This window comes from Pezoporus wallicus, unplaced genomic scaffold, assembly GCF_028554395.1.
Source record: "Pezoporus wallicus isolate ANWC-B61680 ecotype Strahan unplaced genomic scaffold, APGP_CSIRO_Pwel_v1 contig_4901, whole genome shotgun sequence".
NCBI classification, from domain to species: Eukaryota; Metazoa; Chordata; class Aves; order Psittaciformes; family Psittacidae; genus Pezoporus; species Pezoporus wallicus.
The window spans coordinates 690,151-698,832 of NW_026640354.1; the positions used below are offsets into that span (position 1 = coordinate 690,151).

At 40.7% G+C, this 8,682-nt stretch overlaps 1 long non-coding RNA gene across 1 annotated transcript; it reads right to left on the minus strand.

Annotated features, from left to right (window-relative positions):
• Positions 1 to 274: 274 nt before the first annotated feature.
• On the minus strand, positions 275 to 7,112 carry LOC130604385 (uncharacterized). The gene is made up of 3 exons (XR_008973442.1): positions 6,974 to 7,112; positions 6,202 to 6,256; positions 275 to 949 (listed from the first exon to the last, which is right to left on the minus strand). It is a non-coding gene; the product is annotated as an uncharacterized LOC130604385 (long non-coding RNA).
• Positions 7,113 to 8,682: the final 1,570 nt, after the last annotated feature.

Here is an 8,682-nt window from a genome sequence, read left to right on the forward strand (position 1 = left end):
CCGTATGCTGTGCAAGCCCAAAGGTGTCTGTGGAATGGTTTAATGTGATTCTCTCCCACAAAAAAAGACAAAAAAACAAAAGAACCCTCAAACCAACAGTATTTATTTTAATCATTTTTACAACCTCATCTGAGGTGGAAAATCAATTATTTACGTATAATACATGCAGTGCTCAGAATAGCTGTGTAGTAGTAAGCACAAATGTATTTCATGACAATGATACTGCCAGTTATTTATTTATTTATGAAGGTCCCAAGAAAGGCATTCATTGTTGAAAATTCTTGGCATGAAATAAAGAACATATAGATAATTATGATGGCATTTTTTCAGCAGAAACATTACATATCTTTTCCACAATTCACAAGACTTTTTAAAAACCACATAATGAGTTTCCTTTGCTTTCTAGCTATTCAGCAAAAATGTGGTTGTCTATTCAGTTCTAGATAGCCACCTTCTTGGAAACCTGCTGTGGAAATCTAAAAGAGGATGTAATCGATATCCCCATATTCTGAATCCTCAGCCCTTACTGAGAAATGCCCTTGCTAATACACTGTTTATACATTTAAGGCATGTTTTGAAGCCGATTCTCTTTTGGAGTTGCAGTAGGAAGAAAAAAATCTTTGAGTCTTAATTACTTTAAGGCCTATTTAGCTTTTCCATTTTCAAATAGATGCTTACCAACCACAGTCATGGTTGCTTGTCAGGAAAGAATTATTGCCATATATTATTATGAAATTAAGATCCATTTACAAGGCACCACTACAGTAGCACAAAGGGATGAGCATATACTGAAAGGCAGTGAGATGGCATTTGCTTCAGACTGTATGCAGCACCTCTCCTTCTTTGTCACATTTCTGGCACTACCCGTCTATTTACATCAGATTATTCCCTGCTGTTAGTGAGGGGGAGGAATGAGAGACAGGAGCTTGTGCAGCACCCCCTGCAGACTCTGAAAAATCAGAAATGGAAAAGGTTAGTCAGCTGATTAGCCACATCAAATGCTTGTGTTGAATTATGAATGCGAAGTTTATTACCAACACATGTAATGTCACAAGGAAATAGGCAGTGGGTCGTGCACCATGGAAGGGCAAGCTGTCATGTACGAGCATCACAGACCATCTGACCAAACATGAGAGTCAGGTTGGTGGATTGAGAGCTAGCCCAGGTTTTTGATTGCTGAAGGACACACTGATGGCTAGGGTAACTAGTGGGTGCCTCAAGCAGAAACAACAGAGTAGAGGTAGTGTGCATATAATCCCAGTGAGCTCTATATTTATTGACCCTTCAAAAGATTCGCAGGACATGCCTAATAAGACTAGGCCAAACGCTACATATGTACAGGGAAATAACCAGGACTAACCTTCCCCTGCTTCCTTTCATATATTTTTACCTTTGTATTTTCCTTTTTCCTTTCTTTTTTTTTTTTTTAAGGAGGCAAAGAAAGGAAGGTGGTGGTCAAAGCCAAGGCTTGATCCGAAGAGACCTTCCTCCCTATCTGGTATTTGGATTTTGAATCTTGCACAGTTAAAGTCACTTTAATCAGTGTTCTCTAAGTCACCTGAAGGTAATACACATAACAGAAATCTCTTGGTTATGTCTATGCCTAAGGGCTGGAGGAACCTTGGCTCCAGAGCTGCCAAAGGCAAATCACTTAAACATTTTGTTTCTCTGCTTGAGAAACAAGGATGATAATAGTGTTTCTGTGGAAAAGAAGTGGCTACAGGGCTCTGTTCTTGCTTCTGTAGATTCCGTAAATTTATTTCCCTTCTGTTCCTCTGCAGTCTCATCAGCTTCAGCTGGAATCACAATCTTTGCCTCTTCCCCCCCCCCCCCCCACCCAGGCCTCCTGCTCAGTCCTGCTGTGCTCCTTTCTCAGCCCCTGTGCCTGCTCTCCTCCCCTTGGGGCCGGGATTTCTCATGTCAGCAGTGTATATATTTCTTGTTTCTTTCCCTGCTTTGTTCCCATATACTCTGTGTATTTAATTTTGCTTCCTGCTCTCCTTCAACTACCTTTGGGGACCCCCAGGGTTGTCACTCACGGAAAACAGATTGCACTGAGAATAGAGCACAGCCTGGGATAGGGCAGCAAAGGAAAGACATATCTGATGAGGTAAACGCTGGCCCAGAGTCCTGAAGAAACCTCAGAGCAGCATTAACATTTCCAGGCAGCTGGCTCATCAGTGATGTATTCTCCTACTGGGTAAGCAGCAATTGTTGTCAGTGCTCTTGGAGCGCCGCACTCCACAGGAATGAAGGGAGTAGCAAGCTAGAAGCGCTAAGAAAAACATGTGCTCACTTTGCTTGTGGTCAGGACAAGATGCAATAAGCACAGCTCAGAAAATCTCCTCTGCAGCACCTTCTCCTGGTCCACCTAGAAAGAAAAGGCAGCCAGCAGCTCAGAAAAGACTGACCACCCCTTTGTTCTTATGGAGGCAAAGAAGATAATTGTTGCTGTCAGGCCTGTATTGCCACCAACATCGTTGCCGGTGGTGAATGTTCAACTCTATTTGTGATATACATAACTCTTTAAACATTGCCATGATGAACAGCTGAAGTCATGTTTACATTCTGACAGAAACAACCTGCAGCCACTTGTGATTTATAGCCACGCACAAAAATAATAGTGTAGAGAAACTGGATCTGATTTTTCTCACTTGATCTGTTGAATTCAGCAGTGCTACGGTGCTGTAAAGGAAAGGATAGCTAAGCTTATAGTGTTTCACCAGGTTTAATTGAGGAAAGTCTGTATTTAAAGGGCAACAGGTCAGCCCGTGTTTTGGACTCTTGAGACTTCACAGGGGCAAATAAGGATGCAAAACTCTCCTTCCTTGCACACTGTGACCTTTCCACATGCTTTCTCTCTGACCTCATGTCCAGGCGTACAATGGCAAATGAGCGAAAACAGCTTCCCAGTGTCCTACCTTTCCCAGCTAAAAGACCATTAGCACTGTTTTCAGCCATATGTTAATGGGGAGCAGACAGTCCCTGTCGTACTTTACAAAACATGCACTGTACAAGAGCATGACAACAAGAGGCTGCAACTAATTTTTATCTCTTACTGCCAAGAAGTAAAATCATTGAACCTTTGGGGGGGGGGGGGGGGGGGGGCATGGAGAGCAATAATCTGCTGCTGAAGAGTCATACAAGAAGGAGCAGAGAAAGCTTGAGGATGTCTGGCCTGTTGTGAGTCAAAGCTGGAACAGGATGGTGATGGGTATCGTGTAAGGTTGCAGTACACATACAGAAGCATGGCTGATGTCTTATACTGCTTAAAGCCATTGCCTAAATATTGTAGTGTTCTAAACTTTTTCATCCCATGGAGCTTTTGTTCCATTGTGGAATATTTTGTACTGTTTGTCATATTTCCTAAAGTTCAGTTCTTTTGCTGCTGTGCAGCAAATGACAAGTACCTTCTGTGCTGCCTCATAATCCTCCCAGTAACTTTCAAATGCAGCATCTTTTTAAAGCAGCATTAATACAGGATGAGAAGTAGCACTCTAACAGGGAAAAGGTTAAGTGTATTTGAACTTATTTGTCTGATATTCCTTTTCCTTGCTTGAGATTTTTGTACAAGCTTCTACATTCTCATTAATTGCAGCCAACCATAAAACCCTACAGGTGATCCAAAAGCTTGAAAGGTAGGATTTTCAGGGATAGAGTTTAATTGCTTATAAAACCTCCATGCACACACTGAACTCAGGGATGATTCCTGCAGGCTCACCATCAAAAACCCTTTTGATTCGTATTTGCCAATTCTCCTGGTAAAATCACATGCTCCTTTTAATTACTTCATTAGAAGACCAAACAAGAACTTACAAGAGAAGTGAATGTATATTCTCCATGCTGTTTAAGTATGAGTCACTAGTAGTGGAAAAGGACACAGAACAGAATGTGAACACCAGGCATGTAATTACTTATCTTATGGAAAACCACCAGTGATGTCTCACTGCTTCTACTTTCATAACATTTGTTTAACTTTTCTGTCTTTGTGGACAAACTATTCTCACACAGCTGTCAGCATCTGTGAAAGTTTTCTTTAAAGGCCTAGTGAATGTTATGGAAATGTTTTATTTTTGTATTTTTTTGTTCCTTTCTTCTTTTTTTTTTTTCCCCAAATACCTTTTTCTCTTAAGAAGCAAACAAATTTATGAAATGAGATTATGAACCAGACCATATAGTGCTGCAAGAAGATATAAGTTCATGATCTAAAGGAATGCTGAGGCAAACTATTTTGACCCTGTTTTCTGACCCAGAGTTCTCAAAAACTATGTTCAGAGATGCCAGGAATGATCTGGCAGCTGCAAAGGCTGACATCAAAATGATTTGCTGCTGGTGTAGAAAAAATATAGAAGTGAGATGTGGCCATCGTCTTTGGAGTGAATAGGTTCATAATTGGGAAGAAACCATTACATGGATGTAGCAGAAAATATGGGGATCGAGTTTTGGATTCCACAAGTATTCCTACAGTAAATCCTACCCTACGGGATAGGTAAAATCCAGAATATATTATTGTTTAGTGCTCTCTGGACTTTATTACAAGCTTGTGTAAGTTAAAGTTACTACACCGAAAGATCAAACTGCCCCAAATGAGTACAGCTCATCTGAGCTTACAAAACCTCATTACGTGCAGGTCGAAACCACCTACAGCAAATCATTGATTTGGAAAACTGAGTAGATACACTTTGTTCTTTTTTCTTATTTTTAGTATGTTATTGCCCAGCAAAGAGAAATGCCACTTTTATGCCAATTCTAGTAATCTGTATATCTGTGACACTGTACTATACTGAGCCAGTCATAACCCTAAAATCTGCTCAAAAACACCTTTACATTTCTGGAGTTTCTTGTGACACTCGGATTTTTTTTTGCAGGCTCCAGGCACACCTAAGTGCAGTCATCTCTCAGACAAAAAAGAAAAAGAAAGAGAAAAAGGAAAGAAAAAAGAAAAACAAAAATGAAAAGGAAATGAAAAAGAAAAAAAAAGAAAAAGAAGAAAAAGAACAGGAAAGGAGTTTAGAATGATTTGCTCTTCTTTTGCCCCTTTTAACGTGTTTTACCTGCAGTTGCCCTGTGATTTAGGCACAGAACTCTATGCCCAGTCTCACACAGTTGCTTCTCACTTCTTGCTTGCCAACTTGTATCTTTTATCCAGGGCTTATCTGTAGAGATATCTCCAGATAAGCCCTTGATAAACAGAGGAGTATCTCCATCTGAAGGTTTATCTGGCTTATCTTCTGCTCCTGTGGCCATAGCATCCGCATGAGAGAGGTTTAAGGATCCTCATACAGTCACTTGCTGTGTCTGCCATGTCTGGAGGCAGTAGCTTTCAGATGAAGGGTAATAGCTAGCTATTTAGGGCTTGATGAGCATATATGCTTTCCTCCCAGGGCTTTGCTGACCTGCACTGCCTAGCCATAGAGGCTTTCTCTGGGATACTGCTTCAAATGCACAAGGCCCAAGAACTGTTGATATTTGTTCAACTTTGTGCATGGTTTATAGATTAGTTTGCGGCTGAATCTTGAATGGCACAATTGGAAAATGCCTAATGCCCTTTATTGGAGCAAATAATGGTGGGAGAGGATGAAGAAGGGATATTTCAAACAGCACTTTTACTTAGGGAGACACAAAAAAGTGTTCCAAAGACTGAAAAAAAAAAAACCCAGAAAAAAAAAAAGAGACTCAAAGCTGTGCTCAGGATGCTGCTGAAGCTGAAATACAAGAGAAACTTTAAAAAGCCAGAGATGACAGGTTATAAGGAAATAGGGTATAGAAGCAGAGAGACAGAGAAAGAAGAATTCAACTCCCATTTCAGTTAGAAAAATGTGGTTGGCAAAAGTTCTGCTCTCCAGACTGAAAATGGAGGTCCCATCAGTTTTCACAGTAAACATTAACCAACAAGCACTGCTCACAGTAAGGGTAGAAACCTTGAACAGAGATGGATGAAAGATTTGCTATACTCATTTTGAGTGTCTGGAAACCTGACAGAGGCCTCTATCCAACTCTAAGTGATCCCAGTGGCAACCCTTCTCCCCAACTGCTATCACTGGGATCCAGTCTGAGCCTGCAGAGCAGAACTGGTGCGACTGAGATGGAAAGTTACAGTCACATAAAAATTCCTGTAATCTACAGCATTTTTGGTTGAAGTTTGAACCCTTCCACTCACATACGCACTGCACACCAGCCAGACAGGATATTCAGACTTACCGACTTTCTCAATATTTCTTGAAACCTCTGGAATGTTTTGGGCAAGGTCCAGGAACTGGAAAAATATCACCGTGGAGTTTCTTGAGAAAAAAAATACCACCACAACATACTGGGATTTGTCTGAAAGAGCACTAATTTAGGGTGACTGAGAAACCCAAAAGTTGCTGAATGGGCAGAACAGCTGGGTGAGGTGCCAGGCGGTGGGACTTGTGCTGGAAATCAAAGCCATGCAGCTAAGGTAGAAGCTGCCGAGCTCAGGCTAAGCGGTGCCTCGGGTTTGAAGTCTGGTAACAGCCATACACAGTGCCATCTAGTGGGTCTGAGACAGCTTTTGGTCATGCCTGGGCTCTCCAACTAGCTCTAAGGTCGGCTGCCTGAACCTGGCACTGGTGACTGTAGCTGAAGGGGCTGGTACATTGATTTCCTCGTTGGCACTGTGGAACGCAGCTGCAGCAATTCCTTCGCACTGATCTGGGACAGCTAGGGTGGAGACATTTCTCTTATGCCTGTCTGCTGTCTCTTGCTCCTGTAATCAGAGTTAGACTGATCATCATGATGGGTTCAGGAAAGAATTTTTCCCTAGGTCTGATTAGGAAGGTTCTTCGCATTATTATTGAAAGTACAAATACTCTAATGTGGGGAGATGCCAAGACTATTTTCTACAGCTCTTTTTGTAGTAAAGGTCTGGAAATAATTAGAAGATGTTGGGAAATACTCAGAGGGTTTTGCAGTGTGGGAAAGAGTAGAGTTCTTTTATCCAGTAGGATGTCACCTGGTTGTGGACAGGAGATGGACTCGATGATTCATGTAAGCTCTTCTAGTTCTTTGTTCCTCCTTGGGAGTTTGTTCCACTCTTCTTTTTCTTCCAAGGAAAGAAAAGTACAGGATTTCACCCCTAGGGTTGATTGCATGCTGCTTTCTCTCTTTGTTTATCAACAAGAATAACTGCTGTCCATGAGATAATTCACCCATGTGAGTTTGCTGGGAGATGCAAAGCCTGGCCTCACTCGCTGTTCCGTGTACTTAGAGATAGCTTTCAAACTGTCAAGGAAGGCTCGTTTGAGCTAAATAGTGGTCTGCCTCTTGAGAGTAGTGGGGTGAACTATTCATGTTCCCTGAAATAAAGTTGTCTGACACATCAGAACATGGTTTCCTTAATATATGTGCAAGCAGATGGAACAACAAACAATGGCACATCAAAGGTACCCAGGAGAGACAAATGCTGAAAGAAACAAGTGAAAACCTCAAATTAGTGATAGATTTATTATATATTTTTAGCTTCGGTGTGACCTCAACTTTACCTTCCAGAGTTCTAACCTGTATCTGCAGTTACTTTTGTAAATTGTAAAGGAACCAAACAAAAACTGTCATTGTGTACACTTGTGCTTAGATAATGCTGTCGATTTTCTACCTTCGCACACATACATTTTGTTCTTACTATAACTGCAAATAGAGAAACATCATTTTTCAAAGAAAGGATACAGACTTATCTAACTCAAAATATCCAGTATGACTTGCTTCCCATTCTTTTGGGTTTAGCTTCCAGTTTTGGTAAAGTGACATTGTGAATGACATTAATTGGAATTGTTTTTATGAAGAACATTGAATAAAAACCATAATAAGTGCTGGAGAAAGAGAGGAACAATTGTGATTAAAATAAATAAGCAATATTTGTTTCTTATCGAGCTTTTTTTCTCTTGTACACACATGAACAGATTTTTTTCATTTAGCAAAAAAAGGCATATAAATCCCAAAATATACATATGTAATACTTGAAGCACTCTAAAATAACAAAAATAACACACCTAGCTCTTTGAATTTTCATGACAGTGGTTCCCTATACACCAGTAGCAACTCTGTAAGTCCTAAAATAAGAGTAAATTACTCCAGTAAAGACTTCAAATGCAAAAGGTTAAGAAGACATGATGACCTTATAACAAGGATTTTAACTAAGTCTGAATTCCAGAGTCTCAGCTGTGGAAAGAACAAAGGGATGTTAATAGCAAAAAGGACTGAGTATGCATGACTCTGATAATCAGTAAGTGAGCAGATACTTAAATAATGCAGCACAGTAAAGCTATGAACACATATTAGCCATTTAGTGCTTTGGGTCCTGAGACAGGAAAACAGCCTTTGTCTATTTCTGAGCATGTGACTGGCCTCTTTGAAGTAAACGGAAAAAAGTTTATTGGGGTCACAGCCTCAGAATGGGGATTGTCCATTTATTCACTTGAGTACCTCTTGCATAGAGATAGCTTGCGACTCTCTATGTTGTGTGCATACACAGCTGTGGGGTGTTTTTTTCAGCCTTTTTCATTCCTTCAGGCTCCCTTAGCACGCCTATTTTCTTCACTGCTCAGTCTCACATTCTGCTTTCATAAAGAAGAGCTATCCTCATCTCCTCTCACCTCTTCCCTGAATTACTGTGGAACTATCTCCACATAGGCAAATACACCCATGAGTGATCTAGATAGCCAGCTG